The sequence below is a fragment of the Anopheles aquasalis genome, chromosome 3 (assembly GCF_943734665.1).
Source record: "Anopheles aquasalis chromosome 3, idAnoAquaMG_Q_19, whole genome shotgun sequence".
NCBI classification, from domain to species: Eukaryota; Metazoa; Arthropoda; class Insecta; order Diptera; family Culicidae; genus Anopheles; species Anopheles aquasalis.
In genome coordinates, this window is record NC_064878.1 from 35,894,064 (window position 1) to 35,899,063 (window position 5,000).

A 5,000-nucleotide genomic window follows, 5' to 3' on the forward strand; every position below is an offset into this window, starting at 1 on the left:
ATATTTATCATTGTAAACTTTTGCGATATCAAGTGGTCCGCTTATCTCCGATCCCGTGTACCGCAGTTGGGGGATAAGTTAAACATGGAAAGTAATTTCCATAGTTTCACGTGACAGACAACAATCTGTGTCTCAACGATATGATGAGTCCAACGGAGTACGGTTACCGTATTCCTGCAAGTTCCTCCTGCGAGAGAAACTGCCCGAATGCCAGCTTCTGTACTCTGTTGGTCGAAAGATAGCCAGAAGGTGCCGGCAGACTGGCTGACTCGTATGAATAGCCATGTTGGACTGGCTAGAGCGGCGGTAGCGGAGGGCTGGCAAATATGGAATCATATTTATGTACTTTTGCTGTTTATTTTTAGTTGCAAAGTTCCAAAAGTGATATTTATTCGGAAAGTTGTTTGATTCACCTCTTTCTGGCTTCTAGAACCGTCATGGTATACCGTAGTACCGTAAGAGCAACAACAGGTGGACTGAAAATGTGGTTGTGGCAGGTGAGGAAGCCAGGTCTGGCAGCCAGCGCACTTTCGTTCAAATATTCAGACGAATCGTGAGAAGCTTCTACTACGCTTGGTTTTAGTGTTCGTGCATAAACTTCTGGGCTTCATCGTATGTGAGCATCGTTACGTTTCCGATAACTACACAGATGAGATAATGGTTTAGCCAGGAGCTTTATATTATTTTTCTTCCTCCAGGATTGTGCCCGCAATGAACTCTGGCGGAGCTTAAGGTTAATTAGTACTTTCCACTTCACTCTGCTGAGCAAATCAACGCCACGCCATCATTGTGATGATTGTTTTGGAACACTAATTAATGAAAGTTCACATAATTGCCTTTAATCAAAACTGTCCAGCTAGTGCGATAACAGTCACTGACATGAAAGTTATAAGGTATAACCATTTGTCGTAATGCCGAAAAGAAAAGAAGAAAAAAAAACTACATACAAGGTGTTTGTTTTGATGAAGAAGTTAAAAAGGCGTTGGGCAGTGAATAGAAAAAAGTAACCGAAAAAAATGTCTTTCGATAACAATCCCTGGAATGGCCACGTGGAACGTGTTTACGGTAATTAGCGCTGGCTGTAGCTCGAGATAGTAGCTTGAGGACCTAAGCGACAGCCACGGAGAGATGCCGGAGATGAGGGGAAACGGCTTCCATTTGTTTTATCATTTAAGCTGGTGCGTTCTAATAAAAACACGGATAATTGGACATATGCACGCAATGGAGCCTTGTGTTTGGAGGTTGCGCCCAATGCAGAACTGAGGCTATTTACCGAGTCAAATATCGTGGACCAGGTGGCCTGGGGTGGTGTTGGATTTCGGGAAAGCAATTGATGAGTGCGCGGTGGACGAGTCTATTTCTGCTGTTCTCGTGATATCCCACGGATCACGACCGGACCGGACGGGGGGATAGCCGGTGAACGCTCTGTCCTCCGTCCGAGATGCTAGCGGGCAACAGGTAAGCAGAAGATAAACGGCGCGACCCAAGCAACGGCGTGGATGGATGCAGCACAATCCTGTTCGCCGGCTGACGGTCATCGTCTAGGGAAAGAAAACAAAAACAATGACCCAAGTGGACTTTATGGATGCGGGATCGGCTGAATGATGAAGCAAAGTCGAAGGAGCTGGAACATGTTTTCCGGGCACAATTTTAATGAGCAGTCAACATCCCACCCAAGCGAGCGCACAAGCTGCAGCCACCCCATCCTGGGTCTCCTGGGTGACTCCTACTAGTAGTGTAATGAGAAAAACACTTGAACTGCGTGAAATAATTGCGAGCAGCATGGAAACGCTTCATTAGAGCCACTGTAACGGTAAGTGGCATATAAACGGTTCGGTAACGCGATGTCGGCGCCCTTTCAAGCATAAATTTCGTGTTGAGAGTGAGGTTTGCTCGGTAAGCTGCATCACAGACTCCCTGGCCGGTTTTAGAGACCGTCCCTGGCCGACAACACCGGTCTACAATGTAACGGCAGGTAGTTTCCATTCAAATTAAGGTTCTTTGTGGTGTTGTCAATTCATCGGAGTGTGGCTAGTAAAGTGGCCATCAGAGTTGCAAAGCATCCTGAAGGTTTTGGGTGATTTTTCATGGAAAACCTAAGTCTTAAATTCAAATCAGATAATTATCACCAGACCAGACAACGCTTGCTTGTAACGATTAAGTATTGCTCTAATTTTCTAGGTGGTATTTTAGGTGCATAACTTCATTATTTTCGGCGATAAATCCATCAAATGGGACTTAATGTGTTTTAGTTTAAAGAACTGGAGATGAAAGGAGATCATTTGATTATTTTGAAGTGTTAACAATACCATACAATGCAATTAGGATCTAGGATAATCTTTTATGCTAGCTGTTCTTACATTACTCGATTTTTTCAAATATAACTTTTTTTTCTAGTTGGTCTTTTTGAAAAAAGTAAAATGCAAAATAAAGTACCATATAAACTAAACCAAACTGACGATACGTGACTCATTGTAGTGGTGAAAAATCCTTTTTTTCAGAACATTTTGTGATTAAAAATGTACCATTTTATAAAAATCCCTTGTTCATATCCATCAGTTATGATTTCATTCACGTTTGTTGCACTAAATGATTGCGAATATTCTAATTTATACATTCGTCGATTGCTTGGATTTAATGTGGCTTCTTCTAAATGGAAATGACATTCAGTGGCCCGGAATAAAATCCATCATGGCCAGTGTTTTCCTATTCCACTCTTTTCGGAAGAAGATACATTTGATACTTAATCATTCCCAGTCCACATGCACAGATAAGTCAGCAATTATATGTTATCACTAATCATTGAAATTGGAACCGTTTCTAGGGTTTCACTTGAGTTTGATTTGATTTGTAATCGTTCCGGACTTTGGACTCTTGGTGAGCATCGACAGCTTCCATCTCTCTTAACTCTTTCGGTAACACTTTCTGAGTTTCTCTTTCCTTTAACACACATACGCTCGTGTCTTTTCCCGGAGAAGTGGTCGGAGAAGTGTCGGTACCGAATCTTTACATAATTATTGTGACACAGTTCAATCGCGTGGAAAATTGTTTTCCATTCCATCGAGCCGCGAAGGAGAGGGGTGCTGAGCCGAGTAGGAAACCCCATCGGGGTCCCTTTCTCGACCATTTTGGATAAATTATTTTGCCAACGTCTTAGGGTCGCTTACAACACTCGAAACTCGCCCTTTTTGGTGTCGTGAATTAAGAAAGTAAGCTAAACGTGGGTTCAAATGCGTTACCTTTCCAAGTTTTGTTGTTCACCGAGGATCAATACTCTCCAGAACCGCGGATACTGGCCCAGTGTTGGCAGAGATTCTAGCGTATGCTCATAGTCCTTCAGACAACACCTGGCACCTGGCGTGGATCTTGTTGCAAAGTAGTTTATCCTTCGTCAAATACGTTGCCTTCCGTCTGCTCAATCTTGTCAATCAATTTTGATTGATTGGAAAATGTTTACGCCTTTCGGTGAGGTGAGCGAGGTATAACCATCAGTACAGTTCAGCTGTGGTTCGAAGGTGCTGCTAAACTATGCTGCTGCAAAGAATAAGGTGCTGACAAACTTGCGGTTTCCTTGTCGAATGCTCACCCGTTGACGCACTTGTGTTACCGTCGTTGGGCCACGCTTACAAAACAGTTTGCTCAAGTTTGTTTTCACACCGTTAACAAGCACAATATTGTGAGTTTGGCGATACTACGGCACAAAATAGCATTCTCTGTGGAGTCGTTCGTGTCATTCCTTTTGTTCTATTGGTGAAAGTTAATCAAATTCTAGTAACATGTAACCACCCGAGAACTGTTAAGTGATTGATATTTGTTTGCACTTTTCGTACTGGATGCTAGAGTTGTTTTTAGTTTCAGATTTGGTTTGTCAAGTCTTCCCCTAGTACGCTATACAGAGCACCATCTTGAGCACCATCCAGAACAACATCTTTCTATTTTGAGAGAAGTTTATACTTGATTTCGAGGCGAAAACGATGTTCCGTGCAGTACTAGCTGACAAAAAGGCTTACGGTTAAGTGAATGTGTTACGCAAAATCTTTAAAAATTCAAACAATTAAAGGTAGCTGCTGAGAAGGGAAGCATGTTTGCTGTTGTGCAGCAAAGATTGTATCTTGATAGAAACTGTCAAGACTTCGTCCAGGTGTTGTCCTGGATCTGTCAAGTCTGTTGTAACTCGCTGAAATGTGTGACATCGAAGGGTACGGATGTCACTAACCGGCTTGACATTGATGTCCTTTTTTTCATTCGCTACTGAAAGATGTTCTAAAATGTTCCCGTTCCTTTCAAACTCTTCCACGAAACGGGGCAAGGGAGTTGAAGTAACCGTAGTACAATCAAACATTATCATGCAGACCGAAACCAACCTGTCTGTGCTAAGTGGTAAGCAATAATAGCGCAAATTATCACGAACGATCATCTAATACCGAATGTTCCTTTATATGTACATGGTCTGTTGCAAAGTAAACAGGACTTTTTAAATAGAACAATTTCTGGTGGCGCTATCCTAATGTGAGTATTTTTGTTTCAAAGCTGTATCTTTGAGGGACTTTCAGTCAAAATTTCATAGGATATGGTCCTCTAGAAGCTAAGTTATAGCGCATAAAATGATAATATGTTTGGGTGGTCGGTACAAGCCAAGGACCAAAATGTCAGCATAACGTTTTCCTTTCATCCGCAAATGAAGTTTACCGAATACTTAAAAGCCACAGGAAACCAGATTAGGTGATTACGGGGATGGATTTTTCGATAAAAAACAGTTTTTGGTCAAAAAAAAGTGGTGAGCGTGGAGCGATGAGGCAGCGCATTATGGGCGCAACATGCGTCAACTCCTTTTTTCTCGATATTCTTGCCTAATGCGACAAATGCTATACTTTAAGCGCTTCATAACACCAAGGCAATATATGGCAAACTATTGTTTGGCCCGGTTGTATGGTCAATTTTGATAAAATCCCGCGCTTCTTTCGATGCTCCCAGGCGTAATCTCGATCCTGGCTTGGTTG